General features: G+C 48.8%; 11 non-coding genes across 11 annotated transcripts; all 11 read right to left on the bottom strand.

Annotated features, from left to right (window-relative positions):
• Nucleotides 1-1,088: 1,088 nt before the first annotated feature.
• On the bottom strand, nt 1,089-1,279 carry LOC142653267 (U2 spliceosomal RNA). Its single transcript, XR_012848205.1, has one exon. It is a non-coding gene; the product is annotated as a U2 spliceosomal RNA (small nuclear RNA).
• Nucleotides 1,280-2,529: 1,250 nt separating this feature from the next.
• Nucleotides 2,530-2,720, bottom strand: LOC142653683 (U2 spliceosomal RNA). Its single transcript, XR_012848605.1, has one exon. It is a non-coding gene; the product is annotated as a U2 spliceosomal RNA (small nuclear RNA).
• A 1,246-nt stretch (nt 2,721-3,966) lies between these two features.
• On the bottom strand, nt 3,967-4,157 carry LOC142653266 (U2 spliceosomal RNA). The gene has a single exon (XR_012848204.1). It is a non-coding gene; the product is annotated as a U2 spliceosomal RNA (small nuclear RNA).
• A 1,234-nt stretch (nt 4,158-5,391) lies between these two features.
• LOC142653264 (U2 spliceosomal RNA) lies at nt 5,392-5,582 on the bottom strand. Its single transcript, XR_012848202.1, has one exon. It is a non-coding gene; the product is annotated as a U2 spliceosomal RNA (small nuclear RNA).
• A 1,234-nt stretch (nt 5,583-6,816) lies between these two features.
• Nucleotides 6,817-7,007, bottom strand: LOC142653672 (U2 spliceosomal RNA). The gene has a single exon (XR_012848595.1). It is a non-coding gene; the product is annotated as a U2 spliceosomal RNA (small nuclear RNA).
• Nucleotides 7,008-8,253: 1,246 nt separating this feature from the next.
• Nucleotides 8,254-8,444, bottom strand: LOC142653263 (U2 spliceosomal RNA). The gene has a single exon (XR_012848201.1). It is a non-coding gene; the product is annotated as a U2 spliceosomal RNA (small nuclear RNA).
• Nucleotides 8,445-9,682: 1,238 nt separating this feature from the next.
• On the bottom strand, nt 9,683-9,873 carry LOC142653262 (U2 spliceosomal RNA). Its single transcript, XR_012848200.1, has one exon. It is a non-coding gene; the product is annotated as a U2 spliceosomal RNA (small nuclear RNA).
• A 1,238-nt stretch (nt 9,874-11,111) lies between these two features.
• Nucleotides 11,112-11,302, bottom strand: LOC142653675 (U2 spliceosomal RNA). Its single transcript, XR_012848598.1, has one exon. It is a non-coding gene; the product is annotated as a U2 spliceosomal RNA (small nuclear RNA).
• Nucleotides 11,303-12,536: 1,234 nt separating this feature from the next.
• Nucleotides 12,537-12,727, bottom strand: LOC142653261 (U2 spliceosomal RNA). The gene has a single exon (XR_012848199.1). It is a non-coding gene; the product is annotated as a U2 spliceosomal RNA (small nuclear RNA).
• A 1,239-nt stretch (nt 12,728-13,966) lies between these two features.
• On the bottom strand, nt 13,967-14,157 carry LOC142653550 (U2 spliceosomal RNA). Its single transcript, XR_012848478.1, has one exon. It is a non-coding gene; the product is annotated as a U2 spliceosomal RNA (small nuclear RNA).
• Nucleotides 14,158-15,391: 1,234 nt separating this feature from the next.
• On the bottom strand, nt 15,392-15,582 carry LOC142653260 (U2 spliceosomal RNA). The gene has a single exon (XR_012848198.1). It is a non-coding gene; the product is annotated as a U2 spliceosomal RNA (small nuclear RNA).
• Between the last annotated feature and the right edge of the window lie 1,051 nt (nt 15,583-16,633).

Raw genomic sequence — 16,633 nt, 5'->3', positions numbered from 1 at the left:
GAAGCCAGACAGGATTTGCTTCTTTTGCTTGCACCACAATGCAGTGCTGAAAGAGGAGGAATCTACATAAAAACGCCTTCCTGGCAACGCCCAAATGCCCTGCTGCCATGCAGATAAACACTGGCAGCGGCAGCAAGTGCATGCCCACAGCCACCCCTTGTTCCTTCACACCTTGTATCAGCTGTAATCCAGTCCAGTCCAGTGCTGCCTGCTGAGCAGCACTGACCAACACTGCCTGGGCCCAGGCTTTTATCTCTGAGGCCCCATTATGATGTCAGAAAGCTGGCTCTGGCTCCTCAGGGCTCCACTATGACACGTGCAAAGTTCCGTCTGAAATTTATATAAGACGGTGCGGCTCAGTCAGTCACTCAGTGTTGCCTGAGAGGGCAACACTGCAACAGCCGGCCGCCAGGCTGTCTTTTTTTGCACAGCTAGTTGCCTCCAGGAGGCCACAAGAGGGAGACAAGGGACTGCAAAATGGAAAATAAGCATCCACCAACTTTACAGACAACTTCTCCTTGCTCCTACAACCTCCATCCTTGCACAGTTTGTTATTCTTCTAGGTAACATAGTAACAAATCCAAATTGCTGCTCTCTTTGTAGGCAAGCAAGGCTTTGTTGCAACTGCAATTCTTACTCCTTCTTGAAATGTAGGGACGACAGTACATTCCATCACATCCATCTAGTGTACACAGGTAGGTCCATTGTGGCGGGCGGGCGGGCGGCTTTAATGGCTGTTTGCTGTTCCCCTACTCCACTCCACTATTTGACTGTGGTGCTGCATCAATCAGTGGCTGGCTCAGGTGCAGCTCTTTAACTTACCTAAAAGGGAGGGCGGAGAGAAGACAAGGAAGGTGAATGAGCTGTTCCAATGTGAAATGCCGGAAACACAGACACACAGACGACACAAAACAAGAGGTGGCAATGTATTCATTAATTGCATTTAATCAATTAGCTCATTATCACTCATGCATTGTCCAAGAGGTGTTGAAATAATGGGATTAAAAGGGGAGATCCCTTCAGAAAGACAGAAACAATGGCAAACACAAAAAACACTTTTGGAATCTGATTTTAGTCAACACATAAGGAAAGGGTGCACCGGTCCTGGAAATACTGCAATACCAGGTCAATGCGTGGAGTGGACAGAGCAAGCTCTATTTCCATCTCCCTGTTCTAAAAATCCATTTAATATATGGTCCCCAGATAGGGGACGTATCAGATATTAAACTGATAAGAACAGATACTACACTTGATCTTAGCCAAAAGGCCGAGAAGCGATAACCCGAACGGGCCGCGCGTTGCCCGAGCCTGCCCGATACTGCTGTTCAGCCCTTGCAGCGATTCAGCCTACTTCTAGGCAATTCCATGGGGCCCTGCAGGCTCACACACTCACAGCTACACGGGAGGTGAATAAAGGCCGGAGAGGAAGCCAGACAGGATTTGCTTCTTTTGCTTGCACCACAATGCAGTGCTGAAAGAGGAGGAATCTACATAAAAACGCCTTCCTGGCAACGCCCAAATGCCCTTCTGCCATGCAGATAAACACTGGCAGCGGCAGCAAGTGCATGCCCACAGCCACCCCTTGTTCCTTCACACCTTGTATCAGCTGTAATCCAGTCCAGTCCAGTGCTGCCTGCTGAGCAGCACTGACCAACACTGCCTGGGCCCAGGCTTTTATCTCTGAGGCCCCATTATGATGTCAGAAAGCTGGCTCTGGCTCCTCAGGGCTCCACTATGACACGTGCAAAGTTCCGTCTGAACTTTATATAAGACGGTGCGGCTCAGTCAGTCACTCAGTGTTGCCTGAGAGGGCAACACTGCAACAGCCGGCCGCCAGGCTGTCTTTTTTTGCACAGCTAGTTGCCTCCAGGAGGCCACAAGAGGGAGACAAGGGACTGCAAAATGGAAAATAAGCATCCACCAACTTTACAGACAACTTCTCCTTGCTCCTACAACCTCCATCCTTGCACAGTTTGTTATTCTTCTAGGTAACATAGTAACAAATCCAAATTGCTGCTCTCTTTGTAGGCAAGCAAGGCTTTGTTGCAACTGCAATTCTTACTCCTTCTTGAAATGTAGGGACGACAGTACATTCCATCACATCCATCTAGTGTACACAGGTAGGTCCATTGTGGCGGGCGGGCGGGCGGGCGGGCGGGCGGGCGGCTTTAATGGCTGTTTGCTGTTCCCCTACTCCACTCCACTATTTGACTGTGGTGCTGCATCAATCAGTGGCTGGCTCAGGTGCAGCTCTTTAACTTACCTAAAAGGGAGGGCGGAGAGAAGACAAGGAAGGTGAATGAGCTGTTCCAATGTGAAATGCCGGAAACACAGACACACAGACGACACAAAACAAGAGGTGGCAATGTATTCATTAATTGCATTTAATCAATTAGCTCATTATCACTCATGCATTGTCCAACAGGTGTTTAAATAATGGGATTAAAAGGGGAGATCCCTTCAGAAAGACAGAAACAATGGCAAACACAAAAAACACTTTTGGAATCTGATTTTAGTCAACACATAAGGAAAGGGTGCACCGGTCCTGGAAATACTGCAATACCAGGTCAATGCGTGGAGTGGATAGAGCAAGCTCTATTTCCATCTCCCTGTTCTAAAAATCCATTTAATATATGGTCCCCAGATAGGGGACGTATCAGATATTAAACTGATAAGAACAGATACTACACTTGATCTTAGTCAAAAGGCCGAGAAGCGATAACCCGAACGGGCCGCGCGTTGCCCGAGCCTGCCCGATACTGCTGTTCAGCCCTTGCAGCGATTCAGCCTACTTCTAGGCAATTCCATGGGGCCCTGCAGGCTCACACACTCACAGCTACACGGGAGGTGAATAAAGGCCGGAGAGGAAGCCAGACAGGATTTGCTTCTTTTGCTTGCACCACAATGCAGTGCTGAAAGAGGAGGAATCTACATAAAAACGCCTTCCTGGCAACGCCCAAATGCCCTGCTGCCATGCAGATAAACACTGGCAGCGGCAGCAAGTGCATGCCCACAGCCACCCCTTGTTCCTTCACACCTTGTATCAGCTGTAATCCAGTCCAGTCCAGTGCTGCCTGCTGAGCAGCACTGACCAACACTGCCTGGGCCCAGGCTTTTATCTCTGAGGCCCCATTATGATGTCAGAAAGCTGGCTCTGGCTCCTCAGGGCTCCACTATGACACGTGCAAAGTTCCGTCTGAACTTTATATAAGACGGTGCGGCTCAGTCAGTCACTCAGTGTTGCCTGAGAGGGCAACACTGCAACAGCCGGCCGCCAGGCTGTCTTTTTTTGCACAGCTAGTTGCCTCTAGGAGGCCACAAGAGGGAGACAAGGGACTGCAAAATGGAAAATAAGCATCCACCAACTTTACAGACAACTTCTCCTTGCTCCTACAACCTCCATCCTTGCACAGTTTGTTATTCTTCTAGGTAACATAGTAACAAATCCAAATTGCTGCTCTCTTTGTAGGCAAGCAAGGCTTTGTTGCAACTGCAATTCTTACTCCTTCTTGAAATGTAGGGACGACAGTACATTCCATCACATCCATCTAGTGTACACAGGTAGGTCCATTGTGGCGGGCGGGCGGGCGGGCGGGCGGGCGGCTTTAATGGCTGTTTGCTGTTCCCCTACTCCACTCCACTATTTGACTGTGGTGCTGCATCAATCAGTGGCTGGCTCAGGTGCAGCTCTTTAACTTACCTAAAAGGGAGGGCGGAGAGAAGACAAGGAAGGTGAATGAGCTGTTCCAATGTGAAATGCCGGAAACACAGACACACAGACGACACAAAACAAGAGGTGGCAATGTATTCATTAATTGCATTTAATCAATTAGCTCATTATCACTCATGCATTGTCCAACAGGTGTTGAAATAATGGGATTAAAAGGGGAGATCCCTTCAGAAAGACAGAAACAATGGCAAACACAAAAAACACTTTTGGAATCTGATTTTAGTCAACACATAAGGAAAGGGTGCACCGGTCCTGGAAATACTGCAATACCAGGTCAATGCGTGGAGTGGACAGAGCAAGCTCTATTTCCATCTCCCTGTTCTAAAAATCCATTTAATATATGGTCCCCAGATAGGGGACGTATCAGATATTAAACTGATAAGAACAGATACTACACTTGATCTTAGCCAAAAGGCCGAGAAGCGATAACCCGAACGGGCCGCGCGTTGCCCGAGCCTGCCCGATACTGCTGTTCAGCCCTTGCAGCGATTCAGCCTACTTCTAGGCAATTCCATGGGGCCCTGCAGGCTCACACACTCACAGCTACACGGGAGGTGAATAAAGGCCGGAGAGGAAGCCAGACAGGATTTGCTTCTTTTGCTTGCACCACAATGCAGTGCTGAAAGAGGAGGAATCTACATAAAAACGCCTTCCTGGCAACGCCCAAATGCCCTGCTGCCATGCAGATAAACACTGGCAGCGGCAGCAAGTGCATGCCCACAGCCACCCCTTGTTCCTTCACACCTTGTATCAGCTGTAATCCAGTCCAGTCCAGTGCTGCCTGCTGAGCAGCACTGACCAACACTGCCTGGGCCCAGGCTTTTATCTCTGAGGCCCCATTATGATGTCAGAAAGCTGGCTCTGGCTCCTCAGGGCTCCACTATGACACGTGCAAAGTTCCGTCTGAACTTTATATAAGACGGTGCGGCTCAGTCAGTCACTCAGTGTTGCCTGAGAGGGCAACACTGCAACAGCCGGCCGCCAGGCTGTCTTTTTTTGCACAGCTAGTTGCCTCCAGGAGGCCACAAGAGGGAGACAAGGGACTGCAAAATGGAAAATAAGCATCCACCAACTTTACAGACAACTTCTCCTTGCTCCTACAACCTCCATCCTTGCACAGTTTGTTATTCTTCTAGGTAACATAGTAACAAATCCAAATTGCTGCTCTCTTTGTAGGCAAGCAAGGCTTTGTTGCAACTGCAATTCTTACTCCTTCTTGAAATGTAGGGACGACAGTACATTCCATCACATCCATCTAGTGTACACAGGTAGGTCCATTGTGGCGGGCGGGCGGGCGGCTTTAATGGCTGTTTGCTGTTCCCCTACTCCACTCCACTATTTGACTGTGGTGCTGCATCAATCAGTGGCTGGCTCAGGTGCAGCTCTTTAACTTACCTAAAAGGGAGGGCGGAGAGAAGACAAGGAAGGTGAATGAGCTGTTCCAATGTGAAATGCCGGAAACACAGACACACAGACGACACAAAACAAGAGGTGGCAATGTATTCATTAATTGCATTTAATCAATTAGCTCATTATCACTCATGCATTGTCCAACAGGTGTTGAAATAATGGGATTAAAAGGGGAGATCCCTTCAGAAAGACAGAAACAATGGCAAACACAAAAAACACTTTTGGAATCTGATTTTAGTCAACACATAAGGAAAGGGTGCACCGGTCCTGGAAATACTGCAATACCAGGTCAATGCGTGGAGTGGACAGAGCAAGCTCTATTTCCATCTCCCTGTTCTAAAAATCCATTTAATATATGGTCCCCAGATAGGGGACGTATCAGATATTAAACTGATAAGAACAGATACTACACTTGATCTTAGCCAAAAGGCCGAGAAGCGATAACCCGAACGGGCCGCGCGTTGCCCGAGCCTGCCCGATACTGCTGTTCAGCCCTTGCAGCGATTCAGCCTACTTCTAGGCAATTCCATGGGGCCCTGCAGGCTCACACACTCACAGCTACACGGGAGGTGAATAAAGGCCGGAGAGGAAGCCAGACAGGATTTGCTTCTTTTGCTTGCACCACAATGCAGTGCTGAAAGAGGAGGAATCTACATAAAAACGCCTTCCTGGCAACGCCCAAATGCCCTGCTGCCATGCAGATAAACACTGGCAGCGGCAGCAAGTGCATGCCCACAGCCACCCCTTGTTCCTTCACACCTTGTATCAGCTGTAATCCAGTCCAGTCCAGTGCTGCCTGCTGAGCAGCACTGACCAACACTGCCTGGGCCCAGGCTTTTATCTCTGAGGCCCCATTATGATGTCAGAAAGCTGGCTCTGGCTCCTCAGGGCTCCACTATGACACGTGCAAAGTTCCGTCTGAACTTTATATAAGACGGTGCGGCTCAGTCAGTCACTCAGTGTTGCCTGAGAGGGCAACACTGCAACAGCCGGCCGCCAGGCTGTCTTTTTTTGCACAGCTAGTTGCCTCCAGGAGGCCACAAGAGGGAGACAAGGGACTGCAAAATGGAAAATAAGCATCCACCAACTTTACAGACAACTTCTCCTTGCTCCTACAACCTCCATCCTTGCACAGTTTGTTATTCTTCTAGGTAACATAGTAACAAATCCAAATTGCTGCTCTCTTTGTAGGCAAGCAAGGCTTTGTTGCAACTGCAATTCTTACTCCTTCTTGAAATGTAGGGACGACAGTACATTCCATCACATCCATCTAGTGTACACAGGTAGGTCCATTGTAGCGGGCGGGCGGGCGGCTTTAATGGCTGTTTGCTGTTCCCCTACTCTACTCCACTATTTGACTGTGGTGCTGCATCAATCAGTGGCTGGCTCAGGTGCAGCTCTTTAACTTACCTAAAAGGGAGGGCGGAGAGAAGACAAGGAAGGTGAATGAGCTGTTCCAATGTGAAATGCCGGAAACACAGACACACAGACGACACAAAACAAGAGGTGGCAATGTATTCATTAATTGCATTTAATCAATTAGCTCATTATCACTCATGCATTGTCCAACAGGTGTTGAAATAATGGGATTAAAAGGGGAGATCCCTTCAGAAAGACAGAAACAATGGCAAACACAAAAAACACTTTTGGAATCTGATTTTAGTCAACACATAAGGAAAGGGTGCACCGGTCCTGGAAATACTGCAATACTAGGTCAATGCGTGGAGTGGACAGAGCAAGCTCTATTTCCATCTCCCTGTTCTAAAAATCCATTTAATATATGGTCCCCAGATAGGGGACGTATCAGATATTAAACTGATAAGAACAGATACTACACTTGATCTTAGCCAAAAGGCCGAGAAGCGATAACCCGAACGGGCCGCGCGTTGCCCGAGCCTGCCCGAGCCTGCTGTTCAGCCCTTGCAGCGATTCAGCCTACTTCTAGGCAATTCCATGGGGCCCTGCAGGCTCACACACTCACAGCTACACGGGAGGTGAATAAAGGCCGGAGAGGAAGCCAGACAGGATTTGCTTCTTTTGCTTGCACCACAATGCAGTGCTGAAAGAGGAGGAATCTACATAAAAACGCCTTCCTGGCAACGCCCAAATGCCCTGCTGCCATGCAGATAAACACTGGCAGCGGCAGCAAGTGCATGCCCACAGCCACCCCTTGTTCCTTCACACCTTGTATCAGCTGTAATCCAGTCCAGTCCAGTGCTGCCTGCTGAGCAGCACTGACCAACACTGCCTGGGCCCAGGCTTTTATCTCTGAGGCCCCATTATGATGTCAGAAAGCTGGCTCTGGCTCCTCAGGGCTCCACTATGACACGTGCAAAGTTCCGTCTGAACTTTATATAAGACGGTGCGGCTCAGTCAGTCACTCAGTGTTGCCTGAGAGGGCAACACTGCAACAGCCGGCCGCCAGGCTGTCTTTTTTTGCACAGCTAGTTGCCTCCAGGAGGCCACAAGAGGGAGACAAGGGACTGCAAAATGGAAAATAAGCATCCACCAACTTTACAGACAACTTCTCCTTGCTCCTACAACCTCCATCCTTGCACAGTTTGTTATTCTTCTAGGTAACATAGTAACAAATCCAAATTGCTGCTCTCTTTGTAGGCAAGCAAGGCTTTGTTGCAACTGCAATTCTTACTCCTTCTTGAAATGTAGGGACGACAGTACATTCCATCACATCCATCTAGTGTACACAGGTAGGTCCATTGTGGCGGGCGGGCGGGCGGGCGGGCGGGCGGCTTTAATGGCTGTTTGCTGTTCCCCTACTCCACTCCACTATTTGACTGTGGTGCTGCATCAATCAGTGGCTGGCTCAGGTGCAGCTCTTTAACTTACCTAAAAGGGAGGGCGGAGAGAAGACAAGGAAGGTGAATGAGCTGTTCCAATGTGAAATGCCGGAAACACAGACACACAGACGACACAAAACAAGAGGTGGCAATGTATTCATTAATTGCATTTAATCAATTAGCTCATTATCACTCATGCATTGTCCAACAGGTGTTGAAATAATGGGATTAAAAGGGGAGATCCCTTCAGAAAGACAGAAACAATGGCAAACACAAAAAACACTTTTGGAATCTGATTTTAGTCAACACATAAGGAAAGGGTGCACCGGTCCTGGAAATACTGCAATACCAGGTCAATGCGTGGAGTGGACAGAGCAAGCTCTATTTCCATCTCCCTGTTCTAAAAATCCATTTAATATATGGTCCCCAGATAGGGGACGTATCAGATATTAAACTGATAAGAACAGATACTACACTTGATCTTAGCCAAAAGGCCGAGAAGCGATAACCCGAACGGGCCGCGCGTTGCCCGAGCCTGCCCGATACTGCTGTTCAGCCCTTGCAGCGATTCAGCCTACTTCTAGGCAATTCCATGGGGCCCTGCAGGCTCACACACTCACAGCTACACGGGAGGTGAATAAAGGCCGGAGAGGAAGCCAGACAGGATTTGCTTCTTTTGCTTGCACCACAATGCAGTGCTGAAAGAGGAGGAATCTACATAAAAACGCCTTCCTGGCAACGCCCAAATGCCCTGCTGCCATGCAGATAAACACTGGCAGCGGCAGCAAGTGCATGCCCACAGCCACCCCTTGTTCCTTCACACCTTGTATCAGCTGTAATCCAGTCCAGTCCAGTGCTGCCTGCTGAGCAGCACTGACCAACACTGCCTGGGCCCAGGCTTTTATCTCTGAGGCCCCATTATGATGTCAGAAAGCTGGCTCTGGCTCCTCAGGGCTCCACTATGACACGTGCAAAGTTCCGTCTGAACTTTATATAAGACGGTGCGGCTCAGTCAGTCACTCAGTGTTGCCTGAGAGGGCAACACTGCAACAGCCGGCCGCCAGGCTGTCTTTTTTTGCACAGCTAGTTGCCTCCAGGAGGCCACAAGAGGGAGACAAGGGACTGCAAAATGGAAAATAAGCATCCACCAACTTTACAGACAACTTCTCCTTGCTCCTACAACCTCCATCCTTGCACAGTTTGTTATTCTTCTAGGTAACATAGTAACAAATCCAAATTGCTGCTCTCTTTGTAGGCAAGCAAGGCTTTGTTGCAACTGCAATTCTTACTCCTTCTTGAAATGTAGGGACGACAGTACATTCCATCACATCCATCTAGTGTACACAGGTAGGTCCATTGTGGCGGGCGGGCGGGCGGGCGGCTTTAATGGCTGTTTGCTGTTCCCCTACTCCACTCCACTATTTGACTGTGGTGCTGCATCAATCAGTGGCTGGCTCAGGTGCAGCTCTTTAACTTACCTAAAAGGGAGGGCGGAGAGAAGACAAGGAAGGTGAATGAGCTGTTCCAATGTGAAATGCCGGAAACACAGACACACAGACGATACAAAACAAGAGGTGGCAATGTATTCATTAATTGCATTTAATCAATTAGCTCATTATCACTCATGCATTGTCCAACAGGTGTTGAAATAATGGGATTAAAAGGGGAGATCCCTTCAGCAAGACAGAAACAATGGCAAACACAAAAAACACTTTTGGAATCTGATTTTAGTCAACACATAAGGAAAGGGTGCACCGGTCCTGGAAATACTGCAATACCAGGTCAATGCGTGGAGTGGACAGAGCAAGCTCTATTTCCATCTCCCTGTTCTAAAAATCCATTTAATATATGGTCCCCAGATAGGGGACGTATCAGATATTAAACTGATAAGAACAGATACTACACTTGATCTTAGCCAAAAGGCCGAGAAGCGATAACCCGAACGGGCCGCGCGTTGCCCGAGCCTGCCCGATACTGCTGTTCAGCCCTTGCAGCGATTCAGCCTACTTCTAGGCAATTCCATGGGGCCCTGCAGGCTCACACACTCACAGCTACACGGGAGGTGAATAAAGGCCGGAGAGGAAGCCAGACAGGATTTGCTTCTTTTGCTTGCACCACAATGCAGTGCTGAAAGAGGAGGAATCTACATAAAAACGCCTTCCTGGCAACGCCCAAATGCCCTGCTGCCATGCAGATAAACACTGGCAGCGGCAGCAAGTGCATGCCCACAGCCACCCCTTGTTCCTTCACACCTTGTATCAGCTGTAATCCAGTCCAGTCCAGTGCTGCCTGCTGAGCAGCACTGACCAACACTGCCTGGGCCCAGGCTTTTATCTCTGAGGCCCCATTATGATGTCAGAAAGCTGGCTCTGGCTCCTCAGGGCTCCACTATGACACGTGCAAAGTTCCGTCTGAACTTTATATAAGACGGTGCGGCTCAGTCAGTCACTCAGTGTTGCCTGAGAGGGCAACACTGCAACAGCCGGCCGCCAGGCTGTCTTTTTTTGCACAGCTAGTTGCCTCCAGGAGGCCACAAGAGGGAGACAAGGGACTGCAAAATGGAAAATAAGCATCCACCAACTTTACAGACAACTTCTCCTTGCTCCTACAACCTCCATCCTTGCACAGTTTGTTATTCTTCTAGGTAACATAGTAACAAATCCAAATTGCTGCTCTCTTTGTAGGCAAGCAAGGCTTTGTTGCAACTGCAATTCTTACTCCTTCTTGAAATGTAGGGACGACAGTACATTCCATCACATCCATCTAGTGTACACAGGTAGGTCCATTGTGGCGGGCGGGCGGGCGGGCGGCTTTAATGGCTGTTTGCTGTTCCCCTACTCCACTCCACTATTTGACTGTGGTGCTGCATCAATCAGTGGCTGGCTCAGGTGCAGCTCTTTAACTTACCTAAAAGGGAGGGCGGAGAGAAGACAAGGAAGGTGAATGAGCTGTTCCAATGTGAAATGCCGGAAACACAGACACACAAACGACACAAAACAAGAGGTGGCAATGTATTCATTAATTGCATTTAATCAATTAGCTCATTATCACTCATGCATTGTCCAACAGGTGTTGAAATAATGGGATTAAAAGGGGAGATCCCTTCAGAAAGACAGACACAATGGCAAACACAAAAAACACTTTTGGAATCTGATTTTAGTCAACACATAAGGAAAGGGTGCACCGGTCCTGGAAATACTGCAATACCAGGTCAATGCGTGGAGTGGACAGAGCAAGCTCTATTTCCATCTCCCTGTTCTAAAAATCCATTTAATATATGGTCCCCAGATAGGGGACGTATCAGATATTTAACTGATAAGAACAGATACTACACTTGATCTTAGCCAAAAGGCCAAGAAGCGATAACCCGAACGGGCCGCGCGTTGCCCGAGCCTGCCCGATACTGCTGTTCAGCCCTTGCAGCGATTCAGCCTACTTCTAGGCAATTCCATGGGGCCCTGCAGGCTCACACACTCACAGCTACACGGGAGGTGAATAAAGGCCGGAGAGGAAGCCAGACAGGATTTGCTTCTTTTGCTTGCACCACAATGCAGTGCTGAAAGAGGAGGAATCTACATAAAAACGCCTTCCTGGCAACGCCCAAATGCCCTGCTGCCATGCAGATAAACACTGGCAGCGGCAGCAAGTGCATGCCCACAGCCACCCCTTGTTCCTTCACACCTTGTATCAGCTGTAATCCAGTCCAGTCCAGTGCTGCCTGCTGAGCAGCACTGACCAACACTGCCTGGGCCCAGGCTTTTATCTCTGAGGCCCCATTATGATGTCAGAAAGCTGGCTCTGGCTCCTCAGGGCTCCACTATGACACGTGCAAAGTTCCGTCTGAACTTTATATAAGACGGTGCGGCTCAGTCAGTCACTCAGTGTTGCCTGAGAGGGCAACACTGCAACAGCCGGCCGCCAGGCTGTCTTTTTTTGCACAGCTAGTTGCCTCCAGGAGGCCACAAGAGGGAGACAAGGGACTGCAAAATGGAAAATAAGCATCCACCAACTTTACAGACAACTTCTCCTTGCTCCTACAACCTCCATCCTTGCACAGTTTGTTATTCTTCTAGGTAACATAGTAACAAATCCAAATTGCTGCTCTCTTTGTAGGCAAGCAAGGCTTTGTTGCAACTGCAATTCTTACTCCTTCTTGAAATGTAGGGACGACAGTACATTCCATCACATCCATCTAGTGTACACAGGTAGGTCCATTGTGGCGGGCGGGCGGGCGGCTTTAATGGCTGTTTGCTGTTCCCCTACTCCACTCCACTATTTGACTGTGGTGCTGCATCAATCAGTGGCTGGCTCAGGTGCAGCTCTTTAACTTACCTAAAAGGGAGGGCGGAGAGAAGACAAGGAAGGTGAATGAGCTGTTCCAATGTGAAATGCCGGAAACACAGACACACAGACGACACAAAACAAGAGGTGGCAATGTATTCATTAATTGCATTTAATCAATTAGCTCATTATCACTCATGCATTGTCCAACAGGTGTTGAAATAATGGGATTAAAAGGGGAGATCCCTTCAGAAAGACAGAAACAATGGCAAACACAAAAAACACTTTTGGAATCTGATTTTAGTCAACACATAAGGAAAGGGTGCACCGGTCCTGGAAATACTGCAATACCAGGTCAATGCGTGGAGTGGACAGAGCAAGCTCTATTTCCATCTCCCTGTTCTAAAAATCCATTTAATATATGGTCCCCAGATAGGGGACGTATCAGATATTAAACTGATAAGAACAGATACTACACTTGATCTTAGCCAAAAGGCCGAGAAGCGATAACCCGAACGGGCCGCGCGTTGCCCGAGCCTGCCCGATACTGCTGTTCAGCCCTTGCAGCGATTCAGCCTACTTCTAGGCAATTCCATGGGGCCCTGCAGGCTCACACACTCACAGCTACACGGGAGGTGAATAAAGGCCGGAGAGGAAGCCAGACAGGATTTGCTTCTTTTGCTTGCACCACAATGCAGTGCTGAAAGAGGAGGAATCTACATAAAAACGCCTTCCTGGCAACGCCCAAATGCCCTGCTGCCATGCAGATAAACACTGGCAGCGGCAGCAAGTGCATGCCCACAGCCACCCCTTGTTCCTTCACACCTTGTATCAGCTGTAATCCAGTCCAGTCCAGTGCTGCCTGCTGAGCAGCACTGACCAACACTGCCTGGGCCCAGGCTTTTATCTCTGAGGCCCCATTATGATGTCAGAAAGCTGGCTCTGGCTCCTCAGGGCTCCACTATGACACGTGCAAAGTTCCGTCTGAACTTTATATAAGACGGTGCGGCTCAGTCAGTCACTCAGTGTTGCCTGAGAGGGCAACACTGCAACAGCCGGCCGCCAGGCTGTCTTTTTTTGCACAGCTAGTTGCCTCCAGGAGGCCACAAGAGGGAGACAAGGGACTGCAAAATGGAAAATAAGCATCCACCAACTTTACAGACAACTTCTCCTTGCTCCTACAACCTCCATCCTTGCACAGTTTGTTATTCTTCTAGGTAACATAGTAACAAATCCAAATTGCTGCTCTCTTTGTAGGCAAGCAAGGCTTTGTTGCAACTGCAATTCTTACTCCTTCTTGAAATGTAGGGACGACAGTACATTCCATCACATCCATCTAGTGTACACAGGTAGGTCCATTGTGGCGGGCGGGCGGGCGGGCGGCTTTAATGGCTGTTTGCTGTTCCCCTACTCCACTCCACTATTTGACTGTGGTGCTAACATCAATCAGTGGCTGGCTCAGGTGCAGCTCTTTAACTTACCTAAAAGGGAGGGCGGAGAGAAGACAAGGAAGGTGAATGAGCTGTTCCAATGTGAAATGCCGGAAACACAGACACACAAACGACACAAAACAAGAGGTGGCAATGTATTCATTAATTGCATTTAATCAATTAGCTCATTATCACTCATGCATTGTCCAACAGGTGTTGAAATAATGGGATTAAAAGGGGAGATCCCTTCAGAAAGACAGAAACAATGGCAAACACAAAAAACACTTTTGGAATCTGATTTTAGTCAACACATAAGGAAAGGGTGCACCGGTCCTGGAAATACTGCAATACCAGGTCAATGCGTGGAGTGGACAGAGCAAGCTCTATTTCCACCTCCCTGTTCTAAAAATCCATTTAATATATGGTCCCCAGATAGGGGACGTATCAGATATTAAACTGATAAGAACAGATACTACACTTGATCTTAGCCAAAAGGCCAAGAAGCGATAACCCGAACGGGCCGCGCGTTGCCCGAGCCTGCCCGATACTGCTGTTCAGCCCTTGCAGCGATTCAGCCTACTTCTAGGCAATTCCATGGGGCCCTGCAGGCTCACACACTCACAGCTACACGGGAGGTGAATAAAGGCCGGAGAGGAAGCCAGACAGGATTTGCTTCTTTTGCTTGCACCACAATGCAGTGCTGAAAGAGGAGGAATCTACATAAAAACGCCTTCCTGGCAACGCCCAAATGCCCTGCTGCCATGCAGATAAACACTGGCAGCGGCAGCAAGTGCATGCCCACAGCCACCCCTTGTTCCTTCACACCTTGTATCAGCTGTAATCCAGTCCAGTCCAGTGCTGCCTGCTGAGCAGCACTGACCAACACTGCCTGGGCCCAGGCTTTTATCTCTGAGGCCCCATTATGATGTCAGAAAGCTGGCTCTGGCTCCTCAGGGCTCCACTATGACACGTGCAAAGTTCCGTCTGAACTTTATATAAGACGGTGCGGCTCAGTCAGTCACTCAGTGTTGCCTGAGAGGGCAACACTGCAACAGCCGGCCGCCAGGCTGTCTTTTTTTGCACAGCTAGTTGCCTCCAGGAGGCCACAAGAGGGAGACAAGGGACTGCAAAATGGAAAATAAGCATCCACCAACTTTACAGACAACTTCTCCTTGCTCCTACAACCTCCATCCTTGCACAGTTTGTTATTCTTCTAGGTAACATAGTAACAAATCCAAATTGCTGCTCTCTTTGTAGGCAAGCAAGGCTTTGTTGCAACTGCAATTCTTACTCCTTCTTGAAATGTAGGGACGACAGTACATTCCATCACATCCATCTAGTGTACACAGGTAGGTCCATTGTGGCGGGCGGGCGGGCGGCTTTAATGGCTGTTTGCTGTTCCCCTACTCCACTCCACTATTTGACTGTGGTGCTGCATCAATCAGTGGCTGGCTCAGGTGCAGCTCTTTAACTTACCTAAAAGGGAGGGCGGAGAGAAGACAAGGAAGGTGAATGAGCTGTTCCAATGTGAAATGCCGGAAACACAGACACACAGACGACACAAAACAAGAGGTGGCAATGTATTCATTAATTGCATTTAATCAATTAGCTCATTATCACTCATGCATTGTCCAACAGGTGTTGAAATAATGGGATTAAAAGGGGAGATCCCTTCAGAAAGACAGAAACAATGGCAAACACAAAAAACACTTTTGGAATCTGATTTTAGTCAACACATAAGGAAAGGGTGCACCGGTCCTGGAAATACTGCAATACCAGGTCAATGCGTGGAGTGGACAGAGCAAGCTCTATTTCCATCTCCCTGTTCTAAAAATCCATTTAATATATGGTCCCCAGATAGGGGACGTATCAGATATTAAACTGATAAGAACAGATACTACACTTGATCTTAGCCAAAAGGCCGAGAAGCGATAACCCGAACGGGCCGCGCGTTGCCCGAGCCTGCCCGATACTGCTGTTCAGCCCTTGCAGCGATTCAGCCTACTTCTAGGCAATTCCATGGGGCCCTGCAGGCTCACACACTCACAGCTACACGGGAGGTGAATAAAGGCCGGAGAGGAAGCCAGACAGGATTTGCTTCTTTTGCTTGCACCACAATGCAGTGCTGAAAGAGGAGGAATCTACATAAAAACGCCTTCCTGGCAACGCCCAAATGCCCTGCTGCCATGCAGATAAACACTGGCAGCGGCAGCAAGTGCATGCCCACAGCCACCCCTTGTTCCTTCACACCTTGTATCAGCTGTAATCCAGTCCAGTCCAGTGCTGCCTGCTGAGCAGCACTGACCAACACTGCCTGGGCCCAGGCTTTTATCTCTGAGGCCCCATTATGATGTCAGAAAGCTGGCTCTGGCTCCTCAGGGCTCCACTATGACACGTGCAAAGTTCCGTCTGAACTTTATATAAGACGGTGCGGCTCAGTCAGTCACTCAGTGTTGCCTGAGAGGGCAACACTGCAACAGCCGGCCGCCAGGCTGTCTTTTTTTGCACAGCTAGTTGCCTCCAGGAGGCCACAAGAGGGAGACAAGGGACTGCAAAATGGAAAATAAGCATCCACCAACTTTACAGACAACTTCTCCTTGCTCCTACAACCTCCATCCTTGCACAGTTTGTTATTCTTCTAGGTAACATAGTAACAAATCCAAATTGCTGCTCTCTTTGTAGGCAAGCAAGGCTTTGTTGCAACTGCAATTCTTACTCCTTCTTGAAATGTAGGGACGACAGTACATTCCATCACATCCATCTAGTGTACACAGGTAGGTCCATTGTGGCGGGCGGGCGGGCGGGCGGCTTTAATGGCTGTTTGCTGTTCCCCTACTCCACTCCACTATTTGACTGTGGTGCTGCATCAATCAGTGGCTGGCTCAGGTGCAGCTCTTTAACTTACCTAAAAGGGAGGGCGGAGAGAAGACAAGGAAGGTGAATGAGCTGTTCCAATGTGAAATGCCGGAAACACAGACACACAA

The sequence above is a fragment of the Rhinoderma darwinii genome, chromosome 5, assembly GCF_050947455.1.
Source record: "Rhinoderma darwinii isolate aRhiDar2 chromosome 5, aRhiDar2.hap1, whole genome shotgun sequence".
In the NCBI taxonomy this organism is placed as follows: domain Eukaryota; kingdom Metazoa; phylum Chordata; class Amphibia; order Anura; family Rhinodermatidae; genus Rhinoderma; species Rhinoderma darwinii.
The sequence above is the reverse complement of the archived record's forward strand: the minus strand, read 5'-3'. Positions and strand labels throughout refer to the sequence as shown.